Source organism: Schistocerca cancellata, chromosome 4, assembly GCF_023864275.1.
Source record: "Schistocerca cancellata isolate TAMUIC-IGC-003103 chromosome 4, iqSchCanc2.1, whole genome shotgun sequence".
Classification (NCBI taxonomy): domain Eukaryota; kingdom Metazoa; phylum Arthropoda; class Insecta; order Orthoptera; family Acrididae; genus Schistocerca; species Schistocerca cancellata.
In genome coordinates this window covers 525802402-525821091 of record NC_064629.1, presented here as the reverse complement: position 1 = coordinate 525821091, position 18690 = coordinate 525802402, and the positions used below count along the sequence as shown (strand labels likewise).

The 18690-nt window shown below is 43.4% G+C and overlaps 1 protein-coding gene across 4 annotated transcripts in view; it reads right to left on the bottom strand.

Annotated features, from left to right (window-relative positions):
* Positions 1–18690, bottom strand: part of LOC126183418 (elongation of very long chain fatty acids protein AAEL008004-like) — a 319750-nt gene that overhangs the window by 11762 nt on the left and 289298 nt on the right. The gene's annotated exons all lie outside the window — the stretch shown is intronic.

The window sequence follows — 18690 nt, the reverse complement described above, 5'->3', positions numbered from 1 at the left end:
GTGACAATACTAGAAATGTCAGTACGAGGAGGGTAGATCAAAATATAGATCGAAAATCGAGAATTTTATGTTACAGGGTGGGATTTGAAAGAAAGACATGGTATTAATGAAGTGGAAATCGCAGATTATTGGAAAGGAACGAAGAAGTACCGAAAGGCGAAGAAGAAAAAGGGAAGTCATGGGAAGAGAGAAAAAAACGGAGGAGAGATTGCAAGAAAAAAGTGAGTTTTCATGTTGGAGAAGGACGAAAACATCTAAGTCGTTATAACAGTCTGCCCGTAATATGGGAGAAAACTCAATGTTGACTGCCTCTGACCTGTACACTGTTTCAACGAAGTGCACTGACAATAGAACTTGTGTGTCGTCTCTGATATCGGTTTCTTGTAAGGATATTTTTTTCACTAACTGATTAAACCATACCGTACAGGAAGGTGACTTTTTAGCGAAGGCGCAGTGAACTACGTGGGTGGTGCATTATCTGAACTATTTCGACATCCATAAACACGTGAATGTGTTGAAGCTGTGCAGGCGAGAATTTCTCCAACATGTTATCGCTGTCTACGTGTGTAACCTCCACAAGCTCATTGGATTCTGTTGTTCTCTTTGTTCCAGACTTACGTATTTATTCTTTGGTTCGTTTTTCCGAAAGTTTTTGACATATTTCTTGCTGGCTGAACTATTTCCTGATCTCATGGATCGTCTCCACGTGTAAGATACAAACAGTGACAGTCAACCGTTAGAACAGCGTGTGTTCCCTGTTTATCTTGACGCCATTAAGATGCGCTGTTTTCTATATACCTCCCCACTCTAGATCAAGATTGGTTGGTTTGATGTTTAAAGCGACTAAATTACTAAGGTCATCAGTCCCTGTTGATCAAGAGAAAGGCCCAGTCAGATATTTCGTTTGTCATAGACGAAAAAGTAATATTTTCTTTCATTTACCGTGAGAAGCGTTTACGTCCTGTCTATTGCCCAAACTTACAAACGGATTTACAATTCCAAATAAGTCCACTTTCAAAGACCAAACGTATTTCTCTTTCATTGGTGTTTGTCAGGTATACTGACGAAAAAAGAGTCCATGCCCTCGCAATCAGATTTTTATCTTTTTGGTTCATCTGCTTACTTTTAGCAGTCTAGCTTTCATTTCATTAAGGTCTGACCTTCTGTACCTGGCCTTTTACAGCTGCAGATTTGAATACATGAATAAAAGAATCTCATATCTACAACTGACAGAAAGGAAGGTCCAGTCAAATGTTTTGATGGTAAGGGTCCCGAAAATGAATTGTAAAGTCCTAAAAATACATTTTTGTCCGGTTTTTCTACTTCGAGGAATCATTGCAGAGGTTGAACAAAATTATGGCAGCACCGTGATAAACGCAAGCTTGAACATAAATGCAGATGCTAGCCAAGCCAGCAGGTTGCGCTGCTGTATTTGACCACAAACGGCAACTGTGCAGTGTCCTCAATACTTTGCAAGTGTCCATAGTGGTCGGAAAAATTTTCTATGTAGTTGTGTGACAATTATGTCGGACCAAAGTGAATTTGGACGCGGGCAAATAGTCGGTGGTTGTATGGTGGGTGCCTCCGTAAACAAGATAGCCGAAGCGTATGGTGTTTCAAAAGGTACCGCATCGAAGATTTTTGCCGCATACAATGAAAGCGGAAAAGGCATACAACGAAAGCGGAAAAATGTCTTCCACTAAGTCAAAATGCGGACGAAAATGTGTGTTTGTTGATCGTGACAGACGGTCATTGAGGAGGAGTTTCACAAAAAATAAGGGGGAGACAGCTGCAAAAGTCGCTGGGGAACTGAATGTCGCTCACGAACCCTGTCAGCCGGCCGCTGTGGGCGAGCGGTTCTAGGCGCTTCAGTCTGGTCGCAAGTTCGAATCCTGCCTCGGGTATGGATGTGTGTGATGTCCTTAGGTTAGTTAGGTTTAAGTAGTTCTAAGTTCTAGGGGACTGATGACCTCAAATGTTATGTCCCGTAGTGCTCAGAGCCATTCGAACCCTGTCAGCATCAAAACAAAGCGAACAGAGCTCCAACCCACTCATTAGTGTTGTGAATGTCCGTAACAGGGAAACGTTGTACCAAAGCCATAGAACCTGGACTACTGAGCAATGGAAGAAAGTAATTTGGTAGGATGAGTCTCGTTGCACACTGTTTCCAAGTTCTGACTGAGTTTACGTCTCAAGAGTGAAACATAGCGGACGTTTGGTGATGATTTGGGGAGCCATATCGTGGTATTCCATGGGTCTCATGTTTACTTTGCAAGGTTGCATTACTGCCAAGGATTATGTGACCATTTTAGCTGATCAGGTCCATCCCATGGTACAATATTTGTTCTCCGTGGTGATTCTGTGTTCCAAGGCGACAGAGCTCCTGTCCGCACTGCTCGGTTTATCCGGTGCGGGTTTTGTGAGCACGAGGGTGAATTGTCGCATTTCCCTGGCCACCGCAGTGACCAGATATTATTATTATTGGGCCTTTTGTGGTCTACTTTGGAGAGAATGATGCGAGATCTCTACCCATCTCCATCATCGTTACCTGGACTTGCCGGTATTTTGCAGGAAGAATGGTATAATATTCCCTTGAAAACCTTACATGGCCTGTATTTATCCATTATTAGACGGCTGGAAGCTGTTTTGAATAGCACTGGTTTTCCTATACCGTATTAGGCATGGTAATGTGTTGTGTTTGTGGTGTTTCCATATTTTTGTCCACCCCCTATACGTTCTGCCAGTAAAAATGTCAGTGCGGCTGGGAGATTAAAGGACGAGAAAGTGGAAAGACTGAGGGGAAAAAAATAATGGACAGAGGAAAAGTTGAAACCAATAGAGGGCTAGCTATCCCGTGATCCAGATTGCAGATTACGTTTATTTTGTTCCACATCATATGACACAGAAAAGAATTAATTTGCATTTTGGAGTACCTATTTTCCATCGCTAGTACAAATTACTGAATGGCGTCGAAGCTCTCGCTGTTTTTTTTTTTTTTTTAAATGTGGACTGCTTCCCTTTGCTCACGGTTGACCATTCCGTGAAAATGAGTTTGCCGGAATTTTATCTCCTAACATCTCCATGAAATGCGGAAGTAGTATTTAGGCGTAAAGGTGACTGAGGTCTTGCAATGATTCGGAAACGTGTAATAGAATCCATAAACTGAAAGGGGAAATTAAATTTGAAAATTATGAGCTTGTTACTGTGATTGAAAACCAATCTAGTACACAAGTGTCTAAGAACTACAATGGGTGATCGATATTGAGCTGAAAGGGTAAGAACGTCATACAGTAAATTTAACTGAACCATATGGAAGGATATGGACAATCTATGGACAATAGAAGAATTAAAACTGCTAAAACAAATTGCGGCTTTACATCCGGTTTTGTAAGATTTTCATTATGCCACTGAAGTGTGTGGGTGTGAAAATTATTCATGTGGACTAAGACCGAAGACTGGCTCTGAGCACTATGGGACTTAACTTCTGAGATCATCAGTCCCCTAGAACTTGGAACTACTTAAACCTAACTAACCTAAGGACATCACACACATCCATGCCCGAGGCAGGATTCGAACATGCGACCGTAGCGGTCGCGCAGTTCCAGACTGTAGTGCCTAGAACCGCTCGGCCACTTCGGCCGACTAAGACTGAAGACCCAATGGTCTTAACATTGGTGAAGACCCTGGACCAGCACTCGGGAGAACCGAGAGTTAAATACCCATTCGGACCCTTCAGATTAAATTACCCCTGTTCTCCTGTAAATTTCCCTTGTTCTCCTGATTGTAGATATGGATCATGCAACAAGCTATGGTCAGTATATTCAAATCGGCTAACTTCCGTACGTAGCGAGATTCCTCGCTCTTAGGTGGACAAATAGAATCTAGTTGCCGGTATGGAAACTGTGCCACAGTCTCTACCTTACGTGTTGAGTGACAGTCACTGAACTATCGGAGCAAATAGTCTGGAGCAAATACAGTCTGTACACACCACGTTCGTGCCGTTGCTAACCGTCAGCTGCTCTTGCAAAGTCTACAGGAATGCCATGCAGGAATGGCAGTCTCGTGAGAAGAGGGTTACGGGAGGGAAAATGGTTAGACCACAACCTAAGAGACCACATCCGAAGATATTCGATAGTTTAAACACTCCTGACATTTTAAAATGATGCGCTGAACTGGAACACGAGTGGGGATTTCAGTTTCTATAGGGAAAGGGACAGCTTTGCTAGTACCACAAGCTAGTCAAGAAAATGAGATCATAGACGCAGGTTGAAGTTTTCTGGTGATCCGTGACCTTAATTAGGTAACTTCGTGAAGGTAGGTGGTCGTGAAAGGTACAGACATGGGGTTAAATCTCCACTCACCAAAAAGTTTTGTTACAAATGTTCTGCGGATCAAAACAAGTAAGGACAGGTACTTCAAGCAACAACTGATATGAGTTACTGAGCGCCACCATTAATTACCTCTGACGCGACCTATTTCTCTAGTATTGCACTGATCTCCCAGATAGACTTTTCCACCTCTTGCGTTGAAAAGTCTGTGTTTTTGAATGGTGTTTTCAGTTTACTATGAAACAAAAATGGTCGTAAGGCTTTACTGGCCGGGAGACCCCGTCTTGGGTTTTTCGGCCGCCTGTTGCAAATCTTTCTGTTTGAAGCCACTTCGCTGACTTTCGCATCTTTGAGATGAAGATGAAATGAAATGGTTAGGACAACACAAACATCCAGTCCCTGAGCGAAGAAAATCTCCAACCTCCTGGAAGTCGAAACCGGGTTCAAATGGTTCGCCGGCCGGTGTGGCCGTGCGGTTCTAGGTGCTTCAGTTTGGAACCGCGTGACCGCTACGGTCGCAGGTTCGAATCCTGCCTCGGACATGGATGTGTGTGATGTCCTTAGGTTAGTTAGGTTTAAGTAGTTCTAAGTTCTAGGGGACTGATGACCTCAGATGTTGAGTCCCATAGTGCTCAGAGCCATCAAATGGTTCAAATGGCTATGAGCACTATGGGACTTAACTTCTGAGGTCATCATTCCCCTAGAATTTAGAACTACTCAAACCTAACTAACCTAAGGACATCACACACAGCCATGCCCGAGGCAGGATTCGAACCTTCGACCGTAGCGGTCGTACGGTTCCAGACTGAAGCGCCCAGAACCGCTCGGCCACATCGGCGGCTCGAAACCGGGATCCCGTGATCTTGAGGTAGTGACTCTAACTACTATGGACTTCAATTTAGCGTTACACCTAAAATAAACAAACTGAGAAAACATGTACAGTTAGTGTAAAGGTCTGCCTAGTGTGCAGTTTCATCGAAACTATTCAGTTATTCTTCAGTATCTTCACTGATCTGGAATGTATTACTTGTAATGTATTTTGTGTACAGATTTTAGCAATGTAATTTTATGTTAGAAACGGTTATTACACTTTCTGAATCTGTTCATCTATAGCAGATGTGAAACATACTATCCATGGAAGTTCCGTTCGAAGCTGAAGCTACCCTACATGGTGCGCTGCAGTTTACACAAGGAAGAAGAAGCTCATGAAATATAACTTCACATTTACCTTCACTTGATATCGTGTTATATTTTCTTTTTTTATAGTGTTGCAGAGTACTGAAGCTGTAGAATGCGTTTGTGTACTGACAATGGCCTGTAAGTGTAATTTTCACACAGAAAAATTTTCATGTCACCTTTTCCTTATTTAAAAAGTGCTATATGTGAAGTTAAATTACTCTATGTCAGTGCAAATGAATTCCAGACTACTCATGATATTTCAAACTAGTGAACTTACATGCATACGCGAAAATGTCATTGCTTTTATGTTTTTACTCCGTCTCTCATCAGCTAGAAGTTTAAATTAAGATTATACTGGCGAGTCATGCAGAGCATGAATGTTGTATCGAGAAATTTGTGAAGAGTAAATAGTGGCAAGTATGACGTAATTATAATGAGTAGTAAAATGAAAGAGAGACCGATCGAACAAAAGGAAGTAAACTGTTTATTATTACAAAAGTAATCGCCGTAGCTGTTAATACATCTATTCCACTGTCAGGCAAAAACGGTCAGTGCCTTCATGGAAAAGATGTTTGCGGATGCATACGGAAACAGGCGTGCACCTTTTCGTCTGAAGCAGATTGACGACCACGAATGTCTTTCTTCAGGACTCCAAGAATATGGAAACCTCATTGGGAGAAATGAGCACTGTATGGAGGACATGTGAGGGCTACCCAGCGAAATTTTAGCAGCGTAGGGGAAAAAACCTTGGCACACGTTGCCAAGCTTTTTAGAGTACGCTGCAGAACTTTCGCTGGGAAGCACTTACATATCTTCCATACACTTACGATCTCTCTTAATGCGATTCCCATGTTTTTGGAGCCCTGGAGGAAGATATTCGTCCGATCTCTCCTAATGCGATTTCCTTATTTTTGGAGACTTCCATGTTTTTGGAGACTTCGTGGCCGTCTTCTTGTTTCGGACGAAGATGCTCAAGCCTGGGTACAGTTGTGTTTCCGTAGGCAACAGCAAACATTTTACCTGAAGGCAATGACCGTCTTGTCTCACATTGGGATGAATGTATTAATAGATATGGCTGTTACATTTGAAAGAATAAACAGTGTACCTGCTTTTTTTCATCTGTCTCGTTTTCATTTGATTACCCCTTATGAAAAGTGACTCGAAGAGCATTGTATTTAACTATGCTGGAAAACCATTCGTGTACCAAACTTGTTGAATTACAATATTTTCAAATACACTAATGCGTGCAGCTTTTCAGCGTTTTCGTTGAAAAGTGAAGAATACTGTCAAATATTTAAGTACAGTTCCGTTCTTCTTTTATACATATTTACAAACAAGATGCACCACCACAAGAGTATTTTACATCGGAAAACTAGCTTTTACCCTTCACTACAAACGTAATATATTAGTAAATCCAATGCTACTTTTTAGGAACTGTACATAACACAAGCAAGAGATGAAAAACTGTAGTATAGGCTGCATAGCAGAGCTCTAGAATATATTCATTTTCTGTACAAGGTGTCTGAAGGCCTAAATTAGCCGCCGTTAAAGTTAGTTGTTTCATTCATAAATAGAAGTTAACAGAAGGAACTGCATCCACCACCTTCATAACGCCGTATAGAGATAGCGTTTACATATTCATTTTTCAAGACCTGTATTAGATTCCTCAATAACCCGTAATCTTGCTGCAGCTACTCACCATTTTGGCCTCAGATTAAGGAGTAGTCCAACTTGACGACAAGACAAGCAGAACTGCGAAGTCGCTTATTTCAGTCCACTGGAGAAAAAGCTAGCAGTATCTTAAAAATCAATGTTAAGTATTATGGGAAGCTGACAACGGCGAGATCTCATGCTGTACACGAATTACCGTCAATTCATCCCAAAACAATTATTTTCTTTTCACAGGAAATTCAGAAATATGCTCAGATAAATAAACTCAAAAACAACAAAGGTCTCAGAAAAGAGCAAACGAGGTAATACAGAGAGCTGCACTTATATCCTGAGTCGTGTATAAAACACGATTCGACTACCTTGATTTAGGATGTTTATGATTTCCTTGAACCTCTACAAGTGACTGTCGAAAAGGTTCCTGTAACAATACCATAGTAGAAACTTTCCCCGCGATTTACCAAGGCTGAGTTAGAGGTCCGCATTAAACTGAACTGTGCAAAACAAAAGGGCCACTTTTTAAAAATCCCGTTATTTTCCCCCAGTGCGACGCAGGCAATTGTGAAATTTGACTGAAATGCAGCATTCGCTCGACGACGCTTCAATCGTGATGATTAACTCTTTACACCATCACTCACTTCCCAACAGAAGTCGATATCCATCGCCAAGCAACAAACAGCATACTGCCGTCAAAACAGGAAAAATTCACATTCTGACTGCTTACAGCGCCATATTTTCACCTGGTGGCAGAAAGTGGAACTATTGTTTTTTCCAGCATACTTCGCGAGTGCACCGATTAATGAACATACCTACATTGTTTTAGCGTCCTGCGATGTATACAGCTCGCACGGTAGCACTCTTAACACCGTCAGTGAAGTTATAACCACCCGGTGTATTTCCACACGAAAAAATCCCACCGGTTGATATCGATGTGCCAGGCAGGCCACGGTAATCGCGAGCCACGACCCGTAGACTTAATATTGCAGATTCATGCTACATATTCCCGAACAGCTGCTGTAAAATTAGCATGACTGTACAGGTGCATACATTGTATTGGGGAAAACGTGTTTATTGGGATTATTGGCTTGTGTCATCTTCTGGGCTGCCCCTATAGCTGAGTGGTCAGTGCGATTATCTGCCATGTGCAGGACGCGCATTCGATTCCCAGTACTGCCAAAGTTTTTCCTTGATGGGAGGACTAGAACAGGTACACTCACCCTTATCATGCTAACTGAGGAGCTACCTGATCTGCTAACCTGACAAGACCGGAAGAGCGGTAATATTTTTTTCTATGTTCTCCTCTTAAAAATCAGACCGCTTTTATGTCCTCATCTCCTTTTCTGAAACCGCAACCCTGTTCCAGCTCTGCCACAATACCTCCACTCGTTCCCCATCCTCTTCCACTACTAGGAACTTATCTAGTTAGTTTACATATATTAAGCTGTTCTCTTCTATCTGCAGTATCACATTCAAAGTAACCATTGAATCACCTATCCACACCACTCCTTGCCTTTACATCCACGATTTAATTTCTTAACGAGGAATTTTTCTTTGAATCTTATTGCTATCCTCCATCAATGAGAGTAACGAAATTTGGAATACCGGATAAAACCAGCATCATCACCACATCCTGTGATTAATCAAGAAACTTTTTCCATTTTTAAATTTATGCGTGTATTATGTTTCATTTATTTCAGAATTAACAATTTCATTATCATCCTTCAAGTGGTAAATTTCTCTCAGCTGAAGGGCATGCTTTCGTAGCTGCTGACTGTCTTCAGTTGGAGGAATGAAAGAACATTATAAAAATAAGTAGAAGGGAAACAAGAAAAAAGCACGTCATATAAGCATAGGAAAGTGTACAGATACACACGTACACGAGATAAAAGCAGAATTTTTTAAAAAGTTTAGTTAATCACATCGGACATTACTTGGTAAGTACGGAAAGTAGTCGCTAATACTGTACAATGGTATCCTGAACGGGTGTTGCACTTGCAATGGCAATCGTATTCTAATACTTCATACTGAGTCTACATCTTATTACTTACAGGGTTTCTATAATTAAACTTCCGCTGCTTGAGCAAGTGTGGATGGAAAATTAATTACCGTATGGGTACCCAAACTTTAAGGAATGATATACAGATTGTGCGCTGCAGGATTTGCTTTGTTCGCAGTGTTAGTGTCATGACTTTTTGTTAGGCGCCGGTACTGTTTCGGCGGTGCAGAGTTGAAACACAAGCATCAGTGTGCATTACAGTTGCAGACGGTCAACTTGGGTCGGGACAAGGTGAGCAGGGCTTTACTCGTAAAGCTGTTTTATCAAAACAACTGCGGCAGTCCTGCTGCTTTTCCCGAGTATCGACGGATTAAAGAAACACGGAGAGGTCCTCCTTCCGCAGCGGGGTTGAAGAACATGATTCAGAAGTTTGAATTAACTAGCTTTTCCGGAATTGTACCTGGGAAACGCCGACGGTCAGTTATGCCACTAACTGTTGAAGAAGTTACTGTTCACATGGCTGAGAATGCTGGACGCAAAGTGCGATCTTCAAGCAGTGCACGAGCTGTGTCACGGCAACTGAACATTCGATGATCCACCGTTCGAAAGTGCTGCGAACAATCTCTAGTGCGGTTCTAGGCTGTCGCGGATGCATATGGTCGTCACATTGAGCAACGTTTATTACCTGTTTATTACTTGTATTATTACGGTACTCAGTTAACGTATGGTACCCTCTCATGTGGAAATTAAACTGCGTTTGTTTGAATGGTTTATTCGTTATTTATCTTCCACATCTCCTTGCAAATGTTTCTACGAAGTTTCATTGTACTACGATCAATCATTTTGCATGGGTGCCTTATCAAGCAGCGAAAGTTTAACTGTAATCGTCCTGTAAATTACAATTAACTGCACTTGCATATTGCATGGCGAAAGGTATTCCGAACCTTTCTCATACTTTGTCTTCCACTCCTATCAGAGTCTGTTGTCTCTTCATCCACTAAAACGAGGAAATAAACATAAAAAATTGGGGTTAATGTAACATCGCCGATGAGGTCACTCGAGACAGAGCACAAGCTATTAAGGGTGAAAGGATGGAGAAGAAAGCTGGCCGGGTCCTTTTCGAGGAAACGATCTCAATACTAGCATTAAGAGATTTATGGAAGCCACAGAAAACCTAAATCTGTATTGCCGGACGGTGATCTGAACGGCCGTCCTCCCAGTATTTTAGCTTCTGCGCCAACTCGTCTGACCCTGTCCTTCACTCGCAGAAAACGGGAAGAAACAGGTGAAAATAAGGAAACAACTCGAGTCTCACCGCAAATTACAGAATGCTGCTGTTGGACCATTTTCAAACTCATAACGGAACTACAGGACGACCGTGTTCAGAGAACTACCTGGTTAGTAACCAGATCATAACATTACTCCCGCAGACCTATAATCAGCTGGCGAGACACACTTTTCCTGCTCAGGCGCCAGCTAGAAACTCACTCGGTCCTGCGCTAGCCGACGGCCCGGTTGAGAACTTTCACGCTCAGATCAAGCAGCTGCCGGTGATTCGCTATACTTTACACTCTGGCAGATAGCTGTTTTGAAACATATTTTGATTTGGCGCCGACCACCGTGTCATCTTCTGCCAGTTGCGTCATTGGATGTGGAATGCAGGTGCATGGGGTCATGAAACCTCTCTCCTGGCCGTTATGTTTGCATCACCTTGAGCCGCTGCAGCTAATGCAGCTAAGTGGAGTAGTTCCTCAGTTGGCATTACAAAGCTGAGTGCGCGCCGTTCCAGGCCTCCCACCAAGGAAAAATTCGTGGCAGTGCAGGGAATACAATCCTGGACCTCCACATAGCAGTCAGAAGCACTGACCACTCAGCTACGGTGGCAGATGGCACACATTTATAGACTGTAGTTTCGTCATCCTCGCCGTTCTGTTGCTGGAGAGTGACTTTCGTAGGGCCACTATGAGGATGAAAATCATTTTTGCTTTACATACACGCTGTAACAGCCGTGAGTATCAGTTACCTTTGAGATTGGATGTGATGAGTTGATGTCAGTCAAGGATGCTATTATCAACACCTCACTGAGATTTAACGAGGGCCGGCCGCGGTGGTCTCGCGGTTAAGGCGCTCAGTCCGGAACCGCACGACTGCTGCGGTCACAGGTTCGAATCCTGCCTCGGGCATGGATGTGTGTGATGTCCTTAGGTTAGTTAGGTTTAAGTAGTTCTAAGTTCTAGGGGACTGATGACCACAGATGTTAAGTCCCATAGTGCTCAGAGCCATTTGAACCATTTGAACCATTTAACGAGGTCAAGTAATAGGGCTACGAGAAGCTGAATGTTCCTTCTGCGATACTGCTGGAATATTTGACATGACTGTAGCCCTGTACATGACTGCTGACAACGGTGGTCACGAGAATGTACGGCCGCAAGAAGACCGGGCTCCAGACGGCCAACTTAGCTGCGTGCTAGACACACAGGCCTTATGTCTGGAGTTACGATCTGAGGTGCCATTTCGTATGACAGCAGGGGCACTCTCATGGTTATCCCACGCACCCTGACGGAAAACTTGTACCTCAGTCTGGTGATTCGACCTGTTGTGCTGTCATTCATGAACAGCATTCCGGGGGATATTTTCCAACAAGATAATGCTCGCCCACACACCGATGTTGTATCATCAACACGCTCTAGTGAGTGTCAACATATTGCCTTGGCCTGGTAGATCACCAGATCTGTCTCCAGTCGAGCTCACACAGGGCATCATCAGACGACAACTCCAGCGTCATCCAAACCGTCCCTGTATTGGCCAAGTGCAACTGGCATGGGACTCCATCCGAAAAATTGACATGTGGAACCTCTACAACACAATGCATGCACGTTTCCATGATTGCATTTTATATTCTGGAGGTTACATTGGTTATTAAAGAACTGGCATTTGAGATCTGCTATGTCTTAAAAATGGTTCAAATGGCTCTGAGCACTATGGGACTTAACATCTGAGGTTATCAGTCCCCTAGACTTAGAACTACTTAAACCCAACTAACCTAAGGACATCACACACAAGCACGCCCGAGGCAGGATTCGAACCTGCGACCATAGTAGCAGCGCGGTTCCAGACTGAAGCGCCTAGAACCGCTCGGCCACCGCAGCCGGTGCAATGTCTTATATCGCGCTTACACGAACCCGTGATCTTGCAATGTTAATCACTGAAATATGTTACCTAGACAAAAGTAGTCCCGAAATTCCATTACTCTACATTAATTATTTTTTTGGTGTTGTGGTTTTTATCCCTCAGTGTATTTAAAACTGGCATATATGGTCAATAATGTTCACGCCGGTCGATTTTGTGAACCATGGGGAGGTTATTCATTAACTTTTCTTCTGAACTCCCTGTTGATGTAGGTAGCCACATTTTCATGTTCACGAAACCGCGAATTAAGTTCTTGTTTGCATTTCCCGTTGATGTAGTGCCCAGCTACAGTATTTCATAGAAATTCGGAGAGATTGTATTGTTCGCCTATTTTGGTACTGTAGATTACTTTCTTTCACTACAACAACTGACAATAGTTACCATCTCTCAATGATGTTACGTTCTGAGTCATAGGTATCAGTCCGCAGCTCGTGGTCGTGCGGTAGCGTTCTCGCTTCCCACGCCTGGGTTCCCGGGTTCGAATTCCGGCGGGGTCAGAGATTTTCTCTACCTCGTGATGACTGGGTGTTGTGTGATGTCCTTAGGTTAGTTAGGTTTAAGTAGTTCTAAGTATAGCGGACTGATGACCATAGCTGTTAAGTCCCATAGTGCGCAGAGCCATTTGAACCATAGGTATCATCTGTACAGGAAAATTACACAAGGTAAATATAAAGTCTCTATAAATTTCTGTGCTTTTACATAGGGTGAAAAGTATTTAAACAGACAAACTCTGGGAGATTCTAGGGGACATCAAAACAAATATTTTTCCCTAATGTCATTTTTCCTATGAGGATTATTTAAACCGGTGGAGGCCATATTACTCTCTTCAGTCGTTAGAGGCCATATTACGATCTTCAGTTGTTAGAGGGCGTATTACACTCTTCAGTTGTAGGCAACTGCTGTCCGCCAGTGTAGTAGTGCATTGTCTCTGTTTACTAATGAAGCGATACACCTGGAGTGAGTACACTGATATGGTTGGTGCGTACTACGTAGCGCACCACAGCGGACAAGCTGCACAGCGGGTTTATCAACAACAATATCCTAATCGCCGTATCTCGCCTCATAACACCTTTGCTGCTGTGTACCAACGTCTGCGTGAGACCGGGTCATTTAGCAGATTACCTGGACAGGGACGCCGTCGCACGGTAAAAACGCTGCAATTTGAGGAAGCTGTCCTGCAGCATGTGGAGCGGGATCCTTCAATCAGCACTCGTGCAATTGCACGGAACATGGAGACGAATCAGACGAATGTAAGAACAGTCCTTCGAGAGCAATTGTTACGTCCATTTCACTTAGAGCGTGTCCACAACATGGAACCAGTTGATTATCCACCCAGAACACAGCTTTTGCAGTGGTACCTGGAACAGTGTGAAATGCATCCTACATTTCCAGCCTCTGTGTTGTTTACCGATGAAGCAACGTTCTGGCGTGATGGAGTCTTCAACATGCACAATTCGCATGTTTGGAGTGAGGATAACTCATATGAAACAGTTACTAGCGCTCATCAAGTGCGGTTCTTCGTTAATGTGTGGGTCGGTGTTGTTGGGGACTGTTTAATTGGGCCGTATCTGCTACCTAGGCCATTAAATGGCAGGCACTATTACAATTTTCTCGCCAGAGCATTGGCAGAATTGCTGGAAGACGCCCCGCTCCCTGCAAGATAACGCATGTGGTTCCAACATGACCGGGCGCCGGCACATTTCAGTCGTCGTGTGCGTCGATTCCTGGACCGACGGTTCCCAGAAACGTGAATTGGCAGAGGTGGTCCTGTATCAGGGCCTGCTTGATCCCCAGATATGTCCCCTCTGGACTTTTTTTGTGTAGGGAGAGATGCGCAACCTTGTTTACGCAACTCCTGTTGCATCAGAAGAGGACCTGGTTGCCCGGATAGTAGCAGCAGCAGGAACAATTCAGAATACTCCTGGGGCTTTTGCCTGTGTCAGACAGAATATTATCCGACGGTGTAACCTTTGTTTACGTGTCAATGGAGGCATTTTTGAAAATCTACTGTAATTGAAATTGGGTTGTGTTGTCTCTTGGTCATAAAAAATGGAAAAGTGTTTGTTGGTTTAATTAATTTGCTGCCACAGAATTCTTCCTCTACCAGTTTAAATACTCCTCATAGGAAAAAAATGACATTAGGGAAAAATATTTGTTTTGATGTCCCCTACAACCTCCCAGAGTTTGTCGGTTTAAATACTTTTCACCCTCTAGTTAAATCCATTTTTGTAGTAGGTTATGTGACAGAAGAATGCTCACAACAGAAGAACGAACCTCTATTGTTTGGGCGATTTTGCGTGGAATGACATACTAACTGGTGCGGGAGGATTTCATCCGTAAGAGTAGAAAGCCAGGTCTCACAACATTGACAATCAAGAATTTAGTTAGCAGATTCGAACGTTTTGGGAGCCTGTCCCTAACTCAAGAAACCGTGGCACGCGTGGAGGATGTGATCGCACGAGGCCCCTCTGCATGTACCAGGAGACACAGTTCCAAAACCCACAGTTTGGAAAACACGTTGAAGAAACGTGTATGCCACATGCAGATCTCCATAAGCTTGCATCTGAGGATTGTGCTGTCTGTCAGGCTCTTTATTACGATATATTACATGGTGCGGAAAATTAGAATCTCATGGTACATGTGTTGTTCAGTGATGAAGCAACATTCCACACAGATGGGGTATAAACAGTTGCAGAATATGGGCAAAACATCAGCCATATGCACTGAAAGAGTGGCAACAACACTCCGCAAAGTGAACGTGTGGTTAGGAATAACAAGGGCTACTGTCTATATTCCCTTAATGTTTGCGGAGAAAATGCTTACTGAAGATACATACCTCGAAATGTTGAAAAATGTTCTTGAGCAACAGTTGATACAAGATAGGATTAATGACTCAGATGTTTTCCTGAAGAACGGGGGACCGCCCCATTATGCCTTAATTGTCCTTTACTACTCGGATGTAGCTTTTTCCGGACAGACGGTTCATTAAATCTTACCACATTGTTGTAAAGCGTGTGGGGGTCTGTGGAAGAGCGCCGAGCATTGGAGGGCTACCACTTTGAGATGTACAGATTTGTTGTCCTAGAGTGATGTATCTTCCATTATATATCGCAGATGTTTAAAAATAGCGTTTCTACAGAAGCGTATAGAGACTTTATGTTCACCCTGTATTTGTCCAGAACTAAGCCACACATATTTTGAAGGTAACATGAGAGTGAATGAAAAAGAAAGTTGTCACGTTACATACACACACTGGAGGCGATTCCGAATGGGAGCGACATACATTTATGTCCATAGGGACATGCTCCAAAAGCCCGTGTTGAGGAAAAGTAGAAACCGCAAGCCGCCTGCTGTTAAGTGGGTCACGACCTATATTTGTGGTAGGCACCTGCAGTGTACGGGGTGTCTTGCGTAAGTTAGTTATGCAACGGCATCTTGTAAGAGGTGGGCCGATATTCAGGAACGGTGCGGCGGCTGGGTCGCCAGAGACCGGCCGACGGAAAGCGAAAGTCTTCCGCGTGTGCTGAGAAAGTGGTCCGCCGCTGCAAGGACGCCGTCTGCTTGGTCCGACCTTCAACTCCTCCTCCTACTCCTCCTCCTCCCAAACTTTTTTCTCCACTGCCTTCGGTCTAACAACACCAGCATGCCCTAGCCGAGATCATATGCAACCTGTCGTCGAGCCCTGTCTCAGTCCAGGCCAGTGTTTCAGCTTACGATCACTCCGACTGTGGCTCATTATACGAATATGTGAGAGCCGTGAGAACTCCCCATCTGTTACTGTTTAGTCATCAGTCTTGCAATTAATTCCTCGTGGTCTTTTGTCCAAGCTATGAGTTTTCATCTCTTCATCTGCACCTACGTGATTACTCTGCAAGTCACAATTTAGATTTAGTGCTTGGCAGAGTGTTCATCGAACCACCTTCAAGCTATTTCTCTACCGTTCTACTCTCGAACGGCTGGCAGGAGAAACGAGCGCTTAAATCTTTCTGTGCGAACTCTGATTTCTCTTATTTTATCATGATGATCGTTTCTCCCTATGTGGGTCGGTGGCAACAGAATAGTTTCGAAATCTGAGGAGAAAGTTAGTGATTGAAATTTAATGAGAAGATCCTGCCGCAACTATAAACCTCTTTGTTTTACTGATTACTACCCCAATTTACGTATCATGTCCGTGGCACTCTCTCCCCTATTTCGCGATAAAGGAGGAGGAGGAGGAGATTAGTGTTTAACGTCCCGTCGACAACGAGGTCATTAGAGACGGAGCGCAAGCTCGGGTGAGGGCAGGATGGGGAAGGAAATCGGCCGTGCCCTTTCAAAGGAACCATCCCGGCATTTGCCTGAAGCGATTTAGGGAAATCACGGAAAACCTAAATCAGGATGGCCGGAGACGGGATTGAACCGTCGTCCTCCCGAATGCGAGTCCAGTGTGCTAACCACTGCGCCACCTCGCTCGGTTTTCGCGATAATACCAAACGAGCTGCCTTCTCTGAACTTTTTCGATCTCCTCCGTCAGTCCCATCTGATGCGGATCCCACCCACACAGGAGTACTCCAGAAGTGGTTGGACAAGCGTGGTGTAAGTAGTTTCTTTAGTAGACATGTTGCACTCTCTAAGAATTCCGCCAATAAATCGCAGTCTTTGGTTTGCTTTACCCGCAACATTATCTATGCGATCGTTCCAGTTTAAGTTATTTGTAATTGTAATCCCTAAGTATTTAGTTGAATTTACAGACTTTAGATTTGTGTGATATCGTGTAGCCCAAATTTAGCGGATTTCTTTTAGTACTCACATGGCTATCTTCACACTTTTCATTGTTTACAGTCAGTTGCCACTTTTCGCACCATAGAGATAGATACCTTGGCTAAATCATTTTTCAGTGTGTTTTGATCCTCTGATGACTTTCCAAGACGGAAAATGTCTGCATCATCTGCACAACAATCTAAGAGGGGTTCTCAGATTGTCTCCTATGTCGTTTATGTAGATCAGGAACAGCAGAGAGCCTATAACACTTCCTTGGGGAACGCTGTTTTTTTTCGATGACTTTTCGTCACTTTCTACGGACTCTGACCATTCCGACAGGAAATCACGAAATCAGTCACACAACTGAGGCGACATACCATAGGCACGCAATTTGGTTAGAGGACGCTTGTGAGGAACGGTGTCGGAAGGCTTATGGAAATCTAAAAATACGGAATCAATTTGACATTCCCTGTCGATAGCACTCATTAAATCATGAGAATAAAGAGCTAGTTGTGTTTCACGAGAACGATATTTTCTGAATCTGAACTGACTATTTGTCAATAAATAGTTTTCTTCGAAGTCATTCATTATGTTCGAACACAGTGTATGATCCAAAAGCCTACCGCAAATCGATGTTAGCGATAGCTCTTCGAGCTTAATATGATTAGTCTGAGAGGCGATTCACACACCGCACTCGTATTCAGGATGAGGACGGTTAATTATGCGTGCACTGATCCATCCACTTTCGGCGGTTTACATTAATCAGTACATGCGAATGCTGCGATGACTCATGAGAAAGACGACTGCAGTGTCAGATCCCCAGTCTTCTTCAGTAGAACTAGAGGTCATTCAACGAAGCTCACGATGGCGATGGGACGTTAAACGATTTATATCTTTATATTCTTAGGTTCCGTGGGACGATGTGAGCCATAGCTACTCGGTCATGAAATGTCTCACAGAATGGTGGTAAAAAAAAGAACACATTAGAAAGAGTGTTTACTACATATTATACCGGGCGTTAAAAAAGTATACCATGTTTTGAGAGGTGGTAATTTGGACCAAGACAAGGGAAAAAAGTCCGGTAAACATGGGCTCTAAAACGCATATCTTCAGAGCTATTAGCGGTTGTTCGTCTTCACTACTGTGAACATCTCTTCTACTGCAAGCGTTTTGCTATTACGAAAAACTTACAGAATGCAATAAACAAATGATAACACATTATATTGTTACTGTGAATCAGCATAGCTTCTGATGTAATCCGACTGCTATTATATACGATCTGTACTTGCCAGACATTGCAGAAGATCAAGTCTGCCATTTCCCATGTGGAATAATAGGCTTCCATTATGCCGGTAAGTGGAAGGATAAAACTAATATGTAAAGGCACTTCATAAACTTATCAGCACAGATTCTGGTTCCATTAGAACTAATGTATGTGCTGCACTTACCAAGAACTATGTATACGGTTTACAATAACAACACTAACAGATGTTTACTGCGTGCTGTATCCATGGACAATGACACAGAAATGTGTCACACTTGTTTACTGTCTCTGTTGGTCGTTTAGCCGGCCGCGGTGGCCGTGCGGTT